This window comes from Opisthocomus hoazin, chromosome 7 (genome assembly GCF_030867145.1).
Source record: "Opisthocomus hoazin isolate bOpiHoa1 chromosome 7, bOpiHoa1.hap1, whole genome shotgun sequence".
NCBI classification, from domain to species: domain Eukaryota; kingdom Metazoa; phylum Chordata; class Aves; order Opisthocomiformes; family Opisthocomidae; genus Opisthocomus; species Opisthocomus hoazin.
In genome coordinates, this window is record NC_134420.1 from 21,518,683 (window position 1) to 21,540,110 (window position 21,428).

Genomic DNA, 21,428 nt, shown 5'->3' on the forward strand with positions numbered 1-21,428 from the left:
TCGGGAACAATAAAAATAGAGGAAAAAGATCACACAATGGAATTATGAATATCAATATGTAAAAGAAATAAGAAAATACTACCTTGATCTTCTGCACTTGCTTATGCTAAAAACTATTATGCCGAATGCTGATCGGATACTGTGAGTTATAGTGGAATGTGGGAATATTATGGAATCGGAATGCCTTTCAGATGTACTCCATTATTTTTGAGGTCCTATTATTTCCCCATGTGTTCTGGCTGATCACATAAAGAAAAGACCCTTTTAATGGGGGCAAGAGGAGACTTTACTACTCAGCTTGTACATGTTATCCAGCTGGACTGATGGGCCACTGTTTAGAGAAACATGGGTGGGAGGCTATTTTAAAAGAAAATGAAAAAAACATTTGTTTAACTGCATGGCAACACAAATATTTTACCAAGTGAGGGCTGACTATGCATTTCATTATGACAATAGGTGCAGGCTTGAGGGGAAAAAATAAAGCTAAACACCATCTCTCCAGGATATAAGATAATCACTCTCTGTGTGATTATCTTAAACCTCTATATAAATTTATATATTTAACTCTTTCATTTCTCAGATACCTTTTCTAATCTGAAGTAGTCCGTCAGAAGGAAGTGCTCACTATTTCCTATCAAGTGTTATCAGAAGCTAGGCAGAAGTTCCCAAGGTTTTGTAGGGAGGCCCTGAGCTCTCCCAAGCTGTTGCCATTCGCATTCTCCTCCCTTGAGTTCTGCTCCCACCTGTCTTGCTGAGGCATCTGTTCCCTGAGGCCTCTCATCTGCAGTGCCTGCTCTGTCCTGTACCTGGTGGTGTCCTCTTTCAGATACCAGAGCTGAGAAATGGCTCCGTATTTCCATCTGCTCTAGCTGGTGGACTTTGAAGAAAAGGCTGAGAACACAATCTAATGATTTTGCATAAATGTAACTCTACGTGTAGGTATATATACACCTATAGATACATGTGTGCATACCGACATATGTATATGTGTGTGTCTATATATAAAAGATTATATATATATATATGAAAAGTCAGAAAAAACTGTGTTTTCAGAACCCATTTGGCATAATAACGTTTTTCAAAAATGTTGAAGAAACCAGGTAGTTGCACAGCTCATTCTCTGTGATTACCAGCAAGACTTTTATACCCATGCTAAGTTAGCTTGGTGGAACACTGACTTGATTGCAATAATTAAAAATTTCGGTGATTCAACTTATGGGCATTACTTTGCTTACTAAACTGCTTTAGTTTCCATTAGTGTGACGCAGTTTCCAGCTGTGTCAGCAGTGGAAGCTTTGTAAAGATTTAGATATACCCCAAAATATTAATACCAAAAATGACACATTTTCAAAATCTATTACCCTAAGCTCTTTGAGAGTGAACTATAAATGAGTCTCTATACTGTAGTTAAGAGTATCCTCTTTCTAATGGGTTATATATTTTAATTCCACTCTTTAGAAATGAAGCATTTAAAATTCTCATAATTGTATGGGCAGAAGAAATGAGTGCCCAAAGATTGGATGGTACATATCATTAAACTGTGACAGGTATACCTTTGGAGGGAAGTTTAATATATGAAAATTTGATATATGGGGCTTTAAGAAGCATAGTGAAAGTGCCTGCTTGCAGCACCTTCGAGGTCTGAAACGGTGTGGCACAGCTCCAGAAAGATTTGTCAGCCTGAAAGCTGTTGCAGCTGGAGCTGGATTTCGGTCTGAACCTGGGAAAGATATGTACCCGACCTAGCATGTAAACAAAGTGCACTCACTGTCCTGACTTGATTAATTTGTCTGTTTATTACTTTGTAATAAAACAATGCAGTACTATGACTGGCTGATTGGGTATTGAAAGCTCCAACATTAGAGAAAGAAAAAGAAAAAAAACCTGACTAAAACCCCCCAAATCTTTGTGTTCATTTGTTTGGTTTTGTTTTGTTTTGAAGTGATACCTGTTTCAGACTGCTGAGAAATTCAATTTCCCTCATTCCCTCTTTTTATCAGCAGACCTCAAAGCAGTTTAAAAAGGTGATTTATAAAGGTTTTGTTTTACACGTGGATAAACCAAGTCATTGAAAGGTAATTCACATGCCAGGTATTGAGTAAAAAATATGCCTTACTCTTCTGTGTGCCACCTTCATTATGCAATACTGGTTGCAGAATTTTTGACTAGTGGGAAAATTGTAAGTTAAATGCTGAAAGGTGACTAGTAAATTAATTTTTGAGGAGGTATTGGAGCTCACCACATGGCTATCTTTTTTGTGTGAGTATGACACTGTAATTATCTATGTATGATGCCTTTCCGTGTATGAGCTATTTCATGTTGGGTTCACGAGCAAATTGAAATCCCTTAACAGTTATATTTGGCCCAGTTTCTCTTGAAATCTAGCCTGTGTTTCTGAAGTGAAAATGCAAGCCAAATTTAGATATGAATAATTTTATTTTCACTTAATTGGGCTGAAATTTTCACATAATTTGTGCAGGCTACTTTTGCATGCTAGAATGCAAAAATATTTTTTGAAATGCTCACTGAGTGTGTTATCTGCACTTGGAAGTATATAGGTAGTTTTTCTATTATATATAAAATGAAATAGTTTATCAGCTTAATTTCTGACACTCACTGTAAAATCAGTGATGAATTGCATATATCAGTAATCTCTTGCAGAAGACAGTTTGGAATATAATAGCCCTATCATTTATTGAAATCAAGTGATAATAGCCAGAAGAGCGGAGTTGACTGCTAGTGTGATTTTTGTTCTACCATTTATCTAGTTTACCTTCAGGACTAAAAAAAAAATAGCAGATATGAAAATGTCAAGACTCCAATTGCGAAGAGAGTTTTAAGATGTTAGGTCAAAAGTTCAATGGTTTGTTCATAGAGGCAACAGTTCCAAAACCAAATGAGAAATTTGTAAGATATTTGAACAGTGTTTTTTACATTATATCATAGATCAGATGGGAAAGAAGTTTGGGAATGAGAAGGGATACCTAGGATTGCAAGAAGAGTTAAATAGTAGTAAGAATTTCTGGTGGTGAATGTGGTAATCTGGTAAGTGACTTGAAATCAAGTATGTAAGTTGCTTGATCCTGTAGTTCTTAGGGCTGGAAAAAAAAGCTACTTTGTATGGCCCAAATGCAGTCTTTTGGAAACCTGAAGAGCAGACAGCTCTGCTTTCTTTCGTCTGACAGATAGACAAAGCTGTGCATATAGTGATATCAGTATGGACTGACCAGGTGGAATAGGATAATAGGATGTGGAGAACCCGTGGAGAAGGACACATGGAAAAAAACTGAGATAGATTGTGAATAATGGGACAAACCCAAAGAGCTGTTACTGGTGCTCAGAGAGAACTATTCTTGTTTCACAGTGCATGAAGGTAAAGAAAATTGCTGTTGTATATAATCAGTGCTAGTGACTGAGGGCACAAACTGGTAATTTGAAGAGGATTGGGTTCCACTGTATGACTGTTATATGGGTTCTATTATGTATATATAGTTCCATATTACACAGGTTCATTTTTATATATGTATATATAAAAGACACACTAATCTGTGGGGCTATTTGAGTAAAAAAACTGTTAGAAGGTACCAAATTCCCTTTCCTTCATGTCTTTGGGTCAAATTTGCTTCCATTATTAAGCATGAAATCTCAATGACTTGATGATTTTTTTCCTAGAAATACATTTTATTATGCTATGCATCAGTGCAGACCATATTGTGACTTTTGCTTGGGTGTGTGAAAAGTGATATTCAAAGAAATGAGAAAGTAGATTGCCTTTTCTGGTCTGTATTGGCCACCAGAGTTTCTGGGATCAACATGACAGAGCACTATAGTTACTCAGAGATGTACTTTAATGGGCCCAGTTGAACTCGTAATGTATCAAAGCCCAATCAGTGTCTCATTCTCCACCAAACCGGCATGATTACCGAGTATTTGACTGCTTTACTAGTGTTTCCACTGTGCCATGACACTAGCTGCTGCTGTGCCAGCCTGACTCTTGTCAGACTCCTACATTTAGATTACTGGATTGCTGTTGTTCTTTTGCATATGTTTCTATGTACTACATGGATATTCAGCAAAAACCACAGGACACAAAGTACTGTATTTATGTAGGCAGATTGTTCTAATGCCGACTGTATGGAGACTGTACCTGGACAGCTCTCTGGCTGGTAAATGTGAAATGATGCAGATAATTTGCTATCTAAGCAGCTCTGATCTTAAAGCATGAATTCACATTCTGTATAGGATTTTATTATGCAGATTTTTTATTAATTATTGTTATTATATATATATAAATATAAAATTATATATATAAAATAATAAAATTAAATGCAGATTTTATTACTTGTTCACTAAAAGAGCATTGGCATATTTCATATATTTTAAGGAACAAACAGAACTTTAGGGAAATGGTGTATTTGCATTGTGCATATCAATGCAGTAGCCATACCTAGATGCCTTTAAACTGCACTGTTAGGGTGAATTCTAGAAACATGGTATGTGCACAGCTACAAATAAAAATAATGGGAATTTCCTGACCATGAGTTTTAAAGGCTAGAGCCACCTCTAAAGCTCTGCACAAAGTCTGTTTTTCATTAGATGTTAGCATACTTTTTTATAAACAAACTTAGCAGTGTGTTTTCTGTCTCACAGAGGTGGTTTTATTCACAAAAAAATAACAACAAAGAGGCAGCCAAGGAACACTAGTGGATGATACATGTGTCTGTGAAAACAAGTTCTCGTATTTTAAGATGTGATTATCTTGGCAGAACAGAAATTAAGTTTAAATAAATAAATAAATGGTAGTACTGACTGAAGACAGTGATATCTCGAAGTTGTAGAAGACTATTGTGAAGTTTAGCATTTTTTTAACCAGATAGAATGCTACTACGTAGTTAATTTTATTAACATTTTGTTTACCAGAATTTGTTTGCCACCTTGTAAGCAGCACAGGTGTTGGAGTGCTAAGTAAATTGAAATTACTGTCTTTGCAAATAAGTGTATTTTCCCTTTTTATGTGGGTTATTTCAGTGACTTGCATGTAATTAATATTTTCAAGGGCAAGTTATCAAATTTTTTTTCGGGCTTGGGACTATATTGTGAGGGAGTGTGGTAACAACAGTGTGGCAGAATCTGGCCTGTACTGTGTAAAATAGAGACAAGCAATACAAAGTATTGACACATGGGTTTGAGGTGAAACTACACCCATGGTTCTTCATGTATTACAATTTGCTCAACCTGGACGGTTTGTAGTTTATCTGGAGAGGAACTGTATTGTGCTCTCCATTGAGTAGTCAGTGTAGGGACATTGGGGTTTGGAATCATACAATACCTCTTCTCTGGACTGGTGAACTTTTGAGTAAAACATAATGCAGTAAGGGAGTAAAAATGACTGAAAATCCCCTTTGCAGTCATTTTTGTCCCTTACTGGTCAAGTAGGGATCACCTGAAGTGCGGGAGGCTAGTGCAAGTGAACAGACATCGAGGCCAGCACAGCTTCTCAACATCTCGTCCAGCTTTCTACTACTGTGACCTCAGAAGAATGCTCTCATGCTTTGTTTGGAGGGGGTTTGACTGGGGTCTTTATGGCAAGATGTCAGGTTACAGAGAAAGCCTTTTTACATAACTGTTGGTAAAAAACAGAGCAAGTGGGGTTAATCTTGACTGCCCAGCTAATTATTCTGGACTCTTCAGCAAGATATTCTTTGTGGTGTGGAACAGCAGTCTCTGCTGCTGTTGTTTGGACTCAACTTTGGCACTGTTAGCAAGGTTTAGCTTCTGCATTGGTATCAGGTTGTGTGCCTCTAGGTACTGTGTAGCATTTCAGCTTGCCAGAGATTTGGACTCTGTGACTGGAGAAGGATTGGGTCTGTGTACAGGTGGTGCAGAAGACTAATGAATATTTTTGCAGCTATGATTTCAAAAAAGGAAGTAACTTATGATATGTTTTGTCACTGGGAGATGAGAGTTCTTCCCTTTTGAAATTTTGTGTGAAATGAGTAAGTTTGCTAGAACTCAAGTACTCAAAAAAAGCAGAGCTGTAAATACCATGAGGTTTAAGGAGATGTTTTCTATTTTGTTTGAGTCTTTGAAGTTGTGTTATCAGAATTTCTCCTGTAGCATTTTTTAAGAAAATACCGCAAGATTTGTAGAAAAAATTTGAGATTTGGCAGCTCTAGCTTTATTTTGTATGTTCAACAAATTTCTTATGATGAATAGTAAACTGGGAAGGGACAAAAATATACCTGTATTAGGGGTCTTTTAATGTATTATTGCCTTTTTATGAACAAAGCACAAAAGTAGAATTTATCACAGCAAGTTGGGGGCTGGATCTTTGAGATTTACAGAAGTGTATCTGCAGGTTCTGTCTGAGAGGGTAAGAATTTTCTGTTCAGTGCTATTTGCTGTGCCCGGTCCAAGTATCGCCTGGCCTATGGTGACTTCAAACGTTTTTCTCTTTCCTTACGGTATCTGAATGGGCACAGACTTTTTTCCAGTTAACATACTACAATCCCTCGTGCTGCCTACTGAACTCTGATCTTTGGCTGCATGCACGCTTTTTTCTTTAAGCACATGTGGTGCAGAGTAGACCTGGAGTTGGGACATTCTTAAGAGCTGAGTATTATTACTATTATTATTATTATTACTACTACTTGAAAGGGTCTGTATTATTTTGCACAGTAGTGTGGTCACCTGGCAGCAGGTCATTAGCATTATAGGTTTCTTTCCTTCACAACAATGCACAACATGCTAATTAGAGGGTTTTGAAAGCTAAGCAACCTGTTTTAAAATCAGACATTTTAATTTGCAGCTTTAATGGCTGTATTCTAATAACTGGCTTGGCTCGGAGGAGAGGGGGGAGAGAAGCACTTCTCATGTTCCAGTAGCAAGGCCCAATATAACAGAGGCTGACAAAATTAAAAACCTCATAATGTGACCTTTGCGTGGGATAAAAGGCTGTTTCATAACAATTTCCTTTTGTTCTTTGTTTAAGCCATTACTCCAAAAGGAGCCTCCGATTAATCTAAGTAAATGCTTCATTACAGTCCTAATCCATGTCCTTCTGTCAGTGTCTGTTTTAATTAAATAAGAAACACTAGCAGAAAGATATCACGCACAAAGCTGTGATTGGAGAAAGAGGGTTGTATGATGAGGGTGAGATTAAAAAAGGCTTTACTGTTTTGTCCTTTTGCTTTGCTTGCCATAATGTAGGGTAAAGGAAGAAAACTTGCCTAATAGTTTAGCACATTGTTCCCCATTAGGGTATTAAAATAACCAGATTTACCAATGAAACTGTCCTAGACATCCAATTAATTATATACAGAACACTCACAGACAAATGGTACAGCAACTTGGTTTGAGTAATTTGACACATTAATATGTTCGGGACTGTATACACAGTTGGCTAGAAATTGTATTCAAGTGCAGTTTTTTTATAATAAATAAAGGATTGAGTAAAACTATTGAGGAATTTAGATACTTTCAGTACTTGTGGCTTAGAAACTGTAAATGTGATCTATTGTAAGCCTCTAATTTTTAAAAAATATTTTTATTTCTCACAAAATCAAGATAATTTTTGAAGTGGTGAAGAATCCATTTAATAAATGTCATAACATCTAGCTAGTTAATATTGCTAAAGCAATACATATGTAAGAGATTCTTCCTCAAAGTAGTGTTTCAAGATCCCTGTGGTGAGGGTTTTCTCCCATATCCAGGCCATTATTTGATGTAATGAAAAGAGAAAGTGTGCGACACAGAGATTGTTAATTAATTTAGCCTAACAAGATGAAGATAAATGAAGCAGAGCATGGATTGAATGAAGCAAGAGGTCTTATTTACAATCTAATACTTCTTTATATTAAGCATTTTTCAATTTACAAAAGAAAAGACCCTGGGTTTAAAGAAAATATGTTCTGTGAGTACATTCAAGACAACTTTACATTATGTGAGCAATTCTAAGGACTGCTGAAAATGCCTTTTGGGTTAACCTTTAACTTCAAGTTTTCTTCCTCTTTTTTTTTTTTTTTTCCTTTTCACATTTTTTTCTCATTTTGGTTTACAATATGTTGATAAGAATAAGAAAAAATCAAAACGTAAACTTTTTCCCATTGAAATAAATAGCGAAGTACCAATGAGTACTCTTGCAAGCCCAAATTCTGTTTTTTTTCTGATTTTTTTTGTATTAATCTAGAGTCATAGCCTATTTTTGATCAATTTCTATGCAGAAAGATGCATTAAGAAAGGTAACTATAAAAAATACAGTAAGACATGATTTTAATTTCTGTTCCAAAGTGTAAATCTGTTATTGCTTATATGTTTTCAACTATTCTATTGCAGTGAAAGCTGAGAGGAATCCAGGATAGTGTTATTTAACAATGCTTTGATGTCGTAAAACGATGATTTTTGATTTGGGAGAACTTTTTTTTCTCAAGATCACATTTATCTTAAACATTTTGTGAAAAGCTGTAGATTTTATTTGCTTATCATTAAAAAAAAGATTAAAAGACATTCCGGAGGTTTTAACCCCCATTTTAAATAAAGAATATTCTAAGCTAACAGTGAGTTAGAGTTTACATCAGCTGAGTCACTACATCTCAAGGTATATTATTCAGTTTCCCAACTACAAATTTTAGGGTATAATTCTATAGAAGAGGTGAAAAAAAAAAAGTTTTGTCGTTTTTAATATCTAATCAACTAACCAAATAAAGAAGTCCTGTATTGTAACTGATTTATTCATACCTTTATCAGTTTGATCTAAACCTAATATTCTAAATGATGACCAAATATATTAGGTCATTTTTTTTTTAATAAAACATCTTCCTTTTTACAGATGAATTTGGTCTGTCCACTATTTGACTTTCTGTCATGATTTCTGTTTGCAAAGGTAATTCCTTCTTTCCTTTTGCAGTAGCTAGACAAGACAGCGTTATCTAGTGTCACTACAAGCAGTGGTCTCTACAAATAGCATTATTGTGGTCCCCGTGTTTTTATCTTGGGGGTCATGAACAAATCCATGCAACTGCTTCTAAAGATTTCAATAAATAGGACTTTTTATGCAGACAATTGCCTTTTATATTACTTTTAAACAAAACTACTAGTCCATCAAGAGTTTCAAAAGGAAAACAATTCTACAGAGTGCTGGTATGGCAGCACAGACCAATCATTATGGCACCCATTCTCCAGTCCTTTATTTTTCAAGTCCACAACAATAGGTTGTTGATTCAATGGACAAGACCAGAACAATTAAGTTCTCTGTTTAGCAGCAGTGCAGCATTTTAATGCCCTTCTCTAATAATGCTCTCATTATTGTTATTCTAAGACTGGGCCTCAGGAGGAGGAATATTTGCTGGAGGTACGTCATTATTTTGCAAATTTCGATTAGCTCATCATGTTGTCTGTACTGTGAAAATCGTAGCTAATTAGGGCAGTCAGTTAGACTACCAGCTTTTGAGCTTATGAGTTAAAAGGTAGCACACTTGATAGGCCAATGATGTGAAAAAGGTGGTAAAAAGGGGGATTAGAGCTGTTGCCTTAGTAACTCTAACTTCCATCTGTGCAGGAACAATGGACCTGTGTTTCTCCTCCACCTTGGTGTAAAAATTGGTTTTGTTTCGAAAGGATGGGGCTTTTTATGACAATCTGGAATTCAGCCTAACAGGGTGTAGTATTAGTTGTTAGGAGAGGCCATTGGAGGATAGGAAAGATGAAAGGTCATGGTGAGCTCCAAGGACATGGAAGGTCATTGTTTCTTGTAACAATAGTGGATTGTTTTGTCCCGTTATTTCCAGCCAAACACTCAGTCAGGTGATAGAAGAGATACCACTGGTTTAGTCAGGTGGAACAGGAGAGAAAGATAATCACCTTGCAAGGAACAAAAAGGTAACTATAATTTGCCTTTATTAAACAAAGTTTCGCTTATTTGTGACAATTCTCTGAAAAGGGCTGTTTACTGACTTACTATTCCAGCTTGCTTTGTTCAGCACTGCCTCTGTAGGCCATCACATCTCTGGGAAGCAATCCAATGTGTTAGAAAATGTTGTTTAAGCTTTCTTCCTATGAAGAGGAGCCCCCAGGAGTACCAATGATGTGATACTTAACAATAAATTTAGTTGTTGTCGCTTTCTCACATTATTGGTTTCTTAAAAGGTTTTTCTTCAAACACACACAGAATAAAATTAACTATAAATACGAAATAAATTTTCTTCAACACTTTATAGCATTTTATCATAAATTCTACAACATATCACAGAAGGTTTACAGAAAACTGTATTAGGTACTACAGAAGAGAGAGCAGTAGACAGAGATTAGAGACCTGCAATTGTGTAAAAATAGATTTGCTATAGGACTACTCTTATGCAAAGGGAAGTAGATTAAGTCTCGTCTGTGCTATGCAGTGAATTCTGGAGACTCTGTCCTTCTGTCTAAAAAAAACCCCAAAGTACAGCAGTATTATTTAGTAAAACATCTATAGCACAATTTACCAGGAAAACATTTCTGTTAGCAAATAGAACTGTCACCTCTTGGGTTTTTGAATGCTCTAGGAAAAATATAAGTCATTATTTTCCAGGGGGGGGGGGGGGAAAAGAAAAGATATGCCTTTCTTATGATATCTCCGTTTTTGCAGTGTTATGCCTCAGTCATCCATGCAACAAGTTTATTTTTCTCTTTTTCTTCCCTCTGTCCACAATCAAAGCACATTCTAATGCCGATCTTATATCCCTCAAACAAAGGCTAGTTTCTTTAGGTTAGGATTTCCAGAATGTTTCACCCTCCTATAATAGAGCTCTAAACCCCTTTACTGGGTTTGTTTTATAATCCTTTCACTCATTTCACAACAGAGCTGTTAAAATGTGTTGAATTCTTATGAAACTGATAAAATGTATGTAATTTGCTACTATACACCTTTGAAAAATAAAATTACATATAATTGTTAGGTATCCCATCTTAAAATGTTCTGACCTTATTTGAACTCCCCTTTTTAGCTATTCTGGGCCTCTCTTATCTCATTTTTACTCCTGGCCACTCTTGCTCTTGCTTGCTGACAACACAGATGGACGACCTTGCACAGACCGATAACTGTGGTAATTTCTCAGCACACTATTCGATAATAAAAGATGTTATTTTCAGAATTCGGCAGGCATGTGTGATATTTACACATACACCATAGATGAGACATTGAGCAGTAGCTTCATGGGAGTGTGCTGCTGTATGAACCATTGGACTTTACAGCTTTCAGTTTGTTGATGCATTGGTTTACTGGCTCTTAGGTTTAGTAAGTAGAGTCTTTAAGAGAAAGAAAACATTCCTTTAAGGATTTATAAGCTTTTAGTTTTTTAAGATAATCTATTCTTAAACTTTCTCTTTAGCTCATTATTTAATTGTCATGTATGTACTGTCATAGGTTTTAGTTATTTTTGTATTAAAATGAACTGAAGAGTGTAGTCTGCTTAGTTCAAAATGGGAGCCCTGCAAAGGGTTAACCAGCAGAGAATTACAAATGAACTATCAGGAAAGTTGATTATTAATCCAGCAAGAGAGAAAATATCCTTCCAGTTAGCAAGAATTAGTACCTGAAGAGCTGATAATATTGTTCAGGCTGTCGGTGTGGAATGGCAAAGCCAGGTAAGCTAGACATCTTCTCGAAGGAATAAAGTATTTTCTACCTGTTTTTTTGTTGTAAGAGAGTTTAGTTTTGAAAGAATCTTTGTTGATTTACTGTCAGCATATGAAATGGCGTATGTTGATCCTCAGTTTCCTCAAATGAATGAGAGACATTAAAAATGTGCTTTAATTTTGGTAAGAAGATATATTTCTAAGCCATCCAGTGTATGTAACTGTGAAATATTGTAACAATTATTTACTTGTTTGTGGTTAAGTGTGAGAACTGATTACAAAACCTGAAGAGTCCTTCGCAATTGCAAGCTACTATATTACGTAAGTCTGTCTTTAGTTGTGCTTGAACATATTGTGGAGGTTTATGGAAACTTGTATGTTGCAGAGCTCTTTCATTCACAGAGTTATTAGACTTCAGTTTTCACACTGTATGATTTACTCAAGTTTGTTTTGATATTGCGAATGTATTTGTGTTGATTAGAAAACTTTTTCTGGTGGGGTTTCAAAAAATCTATGATCTGGGCTTAGAAGGAAATGGATGTTTGGTAAACATACCACTGTGTTTATACAGAGAAATGCAAACGAAACCATTAGATCAGCTGAACATAATTGTCTTATAATTTTGGTAATTTTCTAAAGACTGAAAGCTCTGTCTTGGGAAAACTTTGAAATTTGTCTTTTATATTTGTTCTGCTGATACTAAGCAATAGGTATGATAAACATTTATTTTTTTCAATGTAGTCTTCACTATTTACTATATTATGTAAGGGATGTGTAAAATCTTTTAAATAATGGTCTAATACTGTAGAAATTAGAAAGTCTGTATACAGTGTTTAATGACTTTTCCAAAATTGTGTGCTGTTACTTCAATTAGTAGCATTTAAAAAAATCCTGATTTGCTTGTAAAAAGGAATTCAGTATGCATATAATGTTACTACAGTATCTGTCTTGGTGGAAAAGAGTTTACCATCTCCAGAATTTAGCCTATATCTGTGAAGTAGCCTGAAAGCTAAGTAAATCTGAACCTAGCCCAAATCTGAAGGCTGAGCCTCTATAGCAGTTTAGTTCTACGTGGTAACCTTTTATGAGCCATACAGAAAGGAAGAAACCTTTTGATTTTGAGAATGGGATTAAGATATGGCCTGGGGCAAAGGAGAAATAGAAAGAAGGGAAGAACAGGCAGTGAGGAAAGTGAAATGGAAAAGTGGCATTTGTCTGACAGGCTTCATTGTTTTGTGTGTGCCTGTGGCCCACTCGAGCAGAGAGACAGCTGGTGGCCAGTTTTTCTGAAGGGCATCTCATCACGTTAGAGTACTTTAAAATCCTAGAACCTGCTGATGATAGAGCTATCAGGGCAACAAATGGTGGCATTTTGGAAGCTATGCTAAATACTGAGATATGCAGAGAGGCAAATAGCTTCTTGTGGCAGATTTTGTCTGAGGATTTTTAAGGAGCAAGAGGACAACACAAATAAGCTGCTTTGCCTGAATATGAACACCAGCATCGAGGAAATATACAAAGAACAAGAAAATCAATGATGAAAAAATTATCACACAGGAAATGATATATGTAGAAAAAACAAGATTGTAATTAGTGGAGGAAAGTAAGAAACTGATTAGAGAAATGAAGTTTCCCAGATGTTTAAGGGAAAAATGGAAGTTAAATCAGAAAATCTCTTTCAACTAGTATTGGAGAAGAATGCTTGCTTCAGAACAGGAAAGCTAAACGTAAAATTAGAAAAGAGCTGGCAACTGAGTTTAGCTCAACTGTTTTCCTGCACGAGTGACTCTTTGGAATGCTGTGCTTGGAACATCATCAGGAACAACTAGTGTAGTGCTGTTGGGGAAAAAAACCCAAGGTAAAACTCACTGTATGCTTATTTGGAGTGATTATTCATGTGTGTTCTAACCCACAAATTAGACATATTTGTTGGATTTTGAAGTAGTATTTCAGGATTGGTTGTATTATGTATGTATATGTAGTTGACATCTGAGCTCTAGCATTGTACTGGTTCCAATGACAGTCTTTAATAATAATTTTAAAATTTGCTGCAAGTGTTAGCTTATTGGCAGAATTGTAAATCATCAAATACTACCTGCAACTGAAGAGGAAACAGCCTTGAACCCCCTCCAACTGCAAGACAGTGTAAATTAGCTGTTATTTAATTATTATAATTTAAATCAACTGTGATAAAAGTAATATTCTTAAATTAAAACATGGAAACAAAAGACATCAAGCAGGGACTGTCTTTTTGTGCCCATTCCAGTTACTCGTTTCAAATTCAACAATATCGTAGTGTAACCTGTGAATAAAGTTGCCCTAGAAGTGATTTCAGCATGGCTCTATATCCTGCACTTGTGCCAGTTTTACTTTCCCAGTTGTGTATTTAAAAAAAAAAAAAAAAGGAGGAGGAAATAAAAAGAAAAAAATTGGACGTGTCTGGAGTAGATTGATAAGAACATCATCTGATTTAGTGGAACTGGGTTGACTGAGGAGTTTTTTCATGTTGAGTAAAATTGTTGCATTTTCTTCAATGCAGACTCTGTAGCTCCCAACCTATTTAAATGCATGAGATTGAGAAGTGAGGAATTTCCAGAGGTCTCTGACTAACTAGACATACATCTGGAAACACAGCTGCAATTTAGGGGAGGTTGCTGAAGCAGTTTCCCTGCAGCAAGTGAGCCATTCTTGTCACTACATGGTTGGGACAGTAAGATGAGATAATGTATAGGGTGGAGCATAAATATCTATATGTTGCTTGATTCTCTACTTCATAAAAACCTGGTGGTAGCCAACAAGAAGCTTGTCTACAGAAGCAGATGGCCAAAGCAAAGGTTGGGCCAGGTTATTTTTGTTCCTTAGACCACACCTTGTCTGTGATGACAGTACTGGAGGGAGAGTGTGTTTCAGTTCATTAGGAGCTCAGCGAGGCTCTATGGATAACACTGAAGTATTTTATAAGAGTCAGTGTAAAGCTGCATAGTTCAAGGAAGCTCATGTCTTATTAGCTATGGCCAAGGTCAGTTATCCACACAGTGAGGGGGAAACTCTTTCATAAACAAGTAGATAAATATGGTGCAGCTGGTGCTTAGCAGTGCTTCAGGCTGTTATATTACCAGAAGAGCTCATGAACAACTTTGGCTTTTTACAGAGTCCTTAACGGAGCATCAGCAGCCTAGAGTGGTCAGATGTAAAATTACAAGGTTGTGTCATGAAAACAGGATGAGTCAAGGGCAAGCTCGGGATTTTGCATATAGATATCTATCTTTACAAGATATTAAAGAGAGAATCTAGAAACATTAGAACTCTCCTTCTAGCAGAAAATAAATTGTAAAATGTTAGAACTGAAAAAAAAAAAAATTAAATCTACCTAGTCTAAACACCTGAATAAAACAGGCCTGGTGTCTTGTGGGTTTTGGTTTCAGGGCTAGCTGCTAAGTATTCTTTGTTTTTCAGAACTGCCAATTAGGTACATAGGTGTTTATTAGCACTCAATCTATCTCTGATAACATAGAGGGAAATCTTGTAAGACTTTATGTTGCCTTTGGGACTAGCATTTTTACTGTCTTATGGAAAATAATTATATTTTAAACAACTGCAAGGGGAGAAGAGCTTGAAGAGTTAATTGAATCATGTGCTGCTAGACAAAAACATTTTCTTCTTTCATTTTGTAGGAGTTACATGTGTTCCTTATTATATCCAACATACTCCAATATATTTTTTAGAAAGACATACTCGTGAAACAGTGTATTTCTCAAAGACACATTATTTTCAGCTACTAAATCCTGGAGCAATCAAACATGTGTCATTTTTCACCATCTGAATACAGTGCTGTGGTAGTAGTGAATGATAGTACATAACATCCATAGAACTGTAAAATGTAATCTCGACTGTCTTTACTACACAGGCTTTGGTTTTATTTTTATAGCTGCTAGAGGAGAATCTGTTGGTATTTCTTCCAAAGATAGTACAAATCAGTATTCGTGCAGTTATTAATTATTCTAGAACCTTTAGACCTAATGTTTTAATTGTCGTAAAAAAACCACAAAAACAATAAAACAAATGAAACCCACAGCAAATTTGCTCTAAAACTGTATTCACCCAAGTCTGTGAGAGCCAAAGGACAGTAGATTGACTGTTGTCCCACAAATGGGTCTGTTTTACTCACCAGAGTGATGAGATTGTGATGTGCAGGTGTTCAATGTAGGAGGCAAACAGTTGTGTTCAGAGCAGAGCGGAGATTTGTCAGGGTGCTTCTGCTTAAATAGGGCAAACCAGCCAAACTCCGTTGCGCTTGGAGAAGGCCAGAGCTCAGCACTGCAGCAGCAGCTATAAGGCACAGATGCCACTACTACTTGGTGACATCCTTTTGGCCTTTTTAGCTCTGGACGGGGATGGATAATGTAAACAATATATAACAGTTTGTCTGCTGTCTAGTGGTTTATGTGCATGTGCAACTTTCCTGTCATTTTACAGTGGGAGAATCATCTATTTAAACCTTAGTGAGAATCGCAGCAGGCAAATCCTAACTGTTTATGTTCATTTTTTTTCCAAACAGACTTTTCATCATGACTGTACTTGCTTAATTCCAATTTAAAGACATTTTTTCTGCTTCCCTATTAACCTGGATTTAAAAAAAAAGTATGTATAAGCATACATCCCAATTTTGGCATGAAAAACGTGAGCTAAATCACATACATCTTTGTTCTTGCTTTACCGGAGTAAGCTTTTAGCATTTATTGAGGTAATATATATGGTTTACTAGTGCTTATGATGGATCTTTCGTATCTGTGATTTTTCAATAGCCTGCTTTTTCTTTGAAAGAAGGCTTTTTAGTATGTTGTTGATTATTCTGTCTTCTTTCTCCTTTGCCCATCAGTTGTAGGCCATTTAATGCTATCATCACGTTACAGAGCACGGTTTTGAGGGAAAACAAAGTAGCTGTTAGTGACCCCATGACAACTGTCTGGTAAACCTGATTACTAATCTAGAGTGTTGTTTAATGTAAAGGCCAAATAAAACCCTGCAGGAGAGAAACATTGTTTTGTTTTAAATTCCTACTAGGAAGGGAGCTGCTATGTTATAAGAAAGAGAATAATAAACCTCCCTTGCTTGTCAGGATTCAGATCTAGGAATTCAGTTCATACTTGCCTAGACTTCCTATTTCAAAGAAAGAGCTAAGTTTTGGAATCGATGTCAAAGTCAGCTAAAACAATAATCAGTAATAGCAGTTTTCTGTTTCGGGGAGGATCAGATTCTGCTTTGAGCTATACCAATATAGTTCTGATGTTAGTGTGTGGACTTCGTTAGGGTTTTTCTCTCCTGCACCCTGTAGCTGTGACATCGAATCCGGAGTTACTCTGTCCTCTGTCTTCTGCTATCTGCTTTTAGCTGTTTGTAGCAAGCAAAGAAAGGAAAGAATAAGAAGTGAGATTTCATATGCTAGGGTCAATAATAATTTCTCCATTGTATGAGAAATATCATTTCCCCATTTTCCTAAAACCAATGTTTTCGGGGAATAAATTAGAAAGGAAGCTTGGTGTCAGCAAATAAATTATTGAGCCTTTTTCTGAACAATTTTTGTGCTATCAGACCATTAGCCTTTAAAGGTACAATCAACATGCCTTAGGTGGTGGATGATCATAGAAGTTGTAGAAACAAAATTGCCTGCACACTTTCAACAGCATAGAGACTTATGTAGGAATAATGATTTACTTTGTCGCCTGTACTAGTGAAAGACAGCTAATTTTTAGTAGAATTTTAATTCATCAGTGGTGGCATTCTGATTTTACTTCTGCAACTCCAGCAGTGCAGCAACTGTTATAGTTTTAAAAAAAGTGCTTATATGTCTGAATACATCTTCACAAATTATTAAAACCATACAAAATGGGTTAACTGATACCAATCAAGTCTAGAGAGACTGAATCACAGTAAGCAACCAAAATAAAAAATATTGTTATTAAAAAATATATTGCTTTGTAAACCTGTAATGTGGTTTTTAGACCCAGACTAGGAAGTGATCCATGCTTGAGAAAATTTGTGAGCAAACACTGTGATCCTGCAATAGAATACAGTATATCAGTTATTGTAGTCCTCCTTAGTAACAATTAGCTTAGTGAATTCCTTCCATGCTGTGTATATGTGTGTCTGTCTAAACAACGTATAGTTATATGCAGGTCATAGATCTTATTATCTACGTATTTATGTATGTGTGTATGTAAGCATATACACAAATACCTACATATATACATGCACACAAGTCCATTTTGTCCATTATTTATATGTATTTCTGCATGTACAAATATGTACATATATTTGTATATATGTACGTGAACATATATGTGCATATATATGTATGTGAACATATATATGCATCTGTCTAATGGCCATTTATGTACATATGCATAGTAATGCCCTATATAATTTTTGTATTAATATTTTGTATTAATATTAGGCACAAAACTTCACACTTCTTTATATATTGTATGTCTTACACATCATTCTACTCTCAGAGGTGATGCTCTAGAATTTAGAGGAGGAATACGCTATCAGCAAAAATACTGAGAATATGTTGGTAAAGTCAGTAGTAGATCAGAATGCTTATGAGTCTTCCAGGCTATTGTTAGCAGTTTTGCTTATGAAATGCATGGGTCAGTTCTAGCATAGCAATGGACCTGTAACCATCCCAGTGTTCTACCTTGTACTTTCAGGATTTCAAATATTATGCAGATAGAAAAGTGGACATTGTACGTGTTTACTTATTACCTAAGAGATTTATAAAATTGCTCATGATCTTGATAAATTTCACCATGAAGGGATGGTGTCCCCCAATTTATGTGGTAGTCTGGGACATAATTCCTTTTCTCGCTGTTTCTATTGCCTTCTCCTGTGGAATACCATAATCTTTTAATGTGATGTTGTATTGTGAAAACTGAAAATGAACCTAATCAAAATAGCTTTCACATGCTTAATTAATTTTTTTAATGATAGAAAATAGATTTTTATTTTTTATAGCTTTTATCTATAAATGTTTCCTGCAAGAATAAGCAAGTATTTATTTTTTTTCTAGTATTAATCCTACTTTGCCAACCAAACTTCTTTAGTTAGAAGGAGTGTTTATCACTTTTCTGTCAAATAAAAGATAATAAAGTGCAAATACTTTACAGCTTGAACATACAGAAAATTTTTTCTTACATCCTTGAAGTCAGTGGACAGGTGATCACCCCAAAGTAATTTCTTTTTGTTTATATTCTGAGTGACCTTTTTGCTGAAATATATTTGTTCATACATTTTTTTAAAGTCTTATAGCAGGTGGCCCTTAAATAACCTCTATCGGTCCATAATCACACAGAGAAATATAGTTGTAAATTTAGGGAACTGTCATTCTTTGTTATGCAATAATTTTGTATTTGTGTTTAGAAGAACATTTGCAGGTTGAAAATCATGTATTAAAAAGTGATAGCATGTTATAACAGACTTCAGCTGTTGACGAGTATAAGATACAATAGAGAAAAATAGAATGAAGAATCTAAACGTACACATTTCATTCTCAGGACATTTTATCTATATAGGAGAAGAAGATCTAAGAGCGTGGATAACTGAGTGAGAATCAAGCTGACCATTGATTACACTGTTTACCATACTACAGAAACTGATTTTGGAGCAAACTACCAAATGTTGTCCTTTTGATATAACAAATTTAACTCTCATCAGCTAACTAATTAAGCTGAAAGTTTTGCCTCATGGTGTATATACTTACTTAATACTGTCTCATATACAGAGGCAAAGACTTACAATGTATTTTATTGTGGAACCCTAAGACGGAACTCTCCTTTTTTTTCTGTTTGGTTTTTCCGTCTACTTCTTTTCTTGCTACGCTAAGCAAGCAATCAGCTAAAGGCTGTGGCTTATTTTTTCCTGTAGCTGTTGCTACAAAAAAATTGTTACCTTAATGCATCACTATTATAAACAACATTACCATTGATGGTTTTGCTTTATTTTACTTAGAAGGTAATTTAATTTTTCTGCACACAATTTAAGAAAGCACTGGTTTTCATTGTAAGTTGTTACAGACGTTTTGTTTTCAAATTGTGTTTCATGAAACATTACATCATAAAGAACTCGGCAGACAAAAGGGCTTATTTACTCATAAGATAGGTGAGGCATTTGATGTAGCTTCCAACAATAATTTGTGAACCTGCTCTGAATGAAGGGATCATATGGTATCTAGCTTGAGTTGCTGGGATTCACGTGCAAAGAATGCTATTTGCCTGAGACCATCAACCTATTTTGTTGAACCACTGAACATTTGTTGATTTGTGTTCAGTAGTGACCTGAGAATTGTGAACTAGTAAGAAGGGGACAAAAAAAGGTGCTTGTATTCCATTTCAGTTTCAAGAGCTTTATTCCTAGCTAGCAACTTCTTGAAATCAGTTCCATATATTCATATAGGTAGTAATTTACTCTTTTTACTATGTGATTGTGGGCTCACTGGTAATGACTTACCAGCTTTACCATTTTAGCTTGCAGATATTCTGTTTTCTTATATTGTGGTACTATTTAATACTACTGACATAGCTGAAGGCCCAAGTCTTTCTCTAGTCCATGGAGTGGTGTTACTCTAATTTCAAGAAAACTTATAAAGACCATTAAGCTCCATACTAGCACCTGCGCTTTGCTTATAAATTACATACATCAGGTTACAAGGTCAGGCACATAATTGTCATAGTTTAAAAATAATACTGGATTAAGATTTTTAATACATTGGTTTGTTGCCTTTTGATAATGCCAATTTTTCTCTCTGCTCTGATAACAAACATGGTATAGTTATCTGACCTTTGTTATCCCATTGTTATGGTTTATATGTTGATAATCATTCTATGAGCTATGAAGTGTGGACCTGCCCCTCCTGAGTTCCCTGAAGCAAAGCGAAAAAGAAAAACAAGAAAGAAAGAAAGAAGAAACTCCTCTCCACTAACCATTAAATTGTAGGGTGATCTAGAGATAAAAGCAGAATCTCTTTTTTGCTTTTCAAATATTTGCCTGGCCTTCAAAAGGTATTTGCCTTTTGTGTTTACATTGGATTTATTTTTTTTGCCTACATACAGAAGGAGAATGATACATTAAGGAATAATGGACAATAGAGAGGGAAATGGTCTCAGCTTTCACATCTAGCCTGTATTTTCTACTTTATTTTTTTTTATGTTGTCTACTTTTATTTAAATAGAAGCGGCTGAGTATTGTAAAGGGTTGTAAATGTGAAAGTATCAGATGAAGTACAGTAGAAGATTATCTACAGGTTGGCAGGCAGTAATGAGAGTTGGCAAAGTGCCATTTTCTACAAGGAACCTTTGGGACCTCAAGTAATTCATGTGTGTGGCAGAACAATGTAGGGCTTCAGAAGCCAGTGTTCTGTCGTTTGCAGAATTGCTTTTTGCTGTTCTTGAAAGAGGCAGGTGAGGCTTGCATCTGTAAAGTCACATAAATCTTCACCAAGGCAAAAGGAAAGATGTTTTTGTTGAAAGCTGAGGTCTGTGTCATATCATCTTCAGTTCTTTGTTTCTGGATGGCATTAGGGCTTCCCTGGAACCTGCATTGTCCCTTGTGGATATGTTTTCATTGAAAGAGCAGGTTTTCAGCAAGTTTGTATAAAATATAATTTGATATAACACCTCATATTCAAGGGAAGCACCTCTCTGGGACAATTACCTGTCCCAAGGTTATCTTCTCTGTTGCTCAAGTCAATCACTTCGTTGTGTAACATACTACTACCACATCATCAAAAGCTTGTGATTTTGTTAGAGTGGAATGATGAGATG

General features: G+C 35.7%; 1 protein-coding gene across 14 annotated transcripts in view; it reads left to right on the plus strand.

The window, feature by feature from the left end:
* Positions 1-21,428, plus strand: part of SOX6 (SRY-box transcription factor 6) — a 386,542-nt gene that overhangs the window by 104,410 nt on the left and 260,704 nt on the right. Inside the window, exon 1 of one of the 14 annotated variants that reach the window (XM_075427561.1) lies at positions 11,179-11,619. The exons of the other annotated variants lie outside the window; for them this stretch is intronic. The gene's annotated coding sequence lies outside the window, so the exon portion shown is untranslated. Of the gene's footprint in view, positions 1-11,178; positions 11,620-21,428 lie in introns of those variants that run through there. 14 annotated transcript variants of the gene reach the window in all.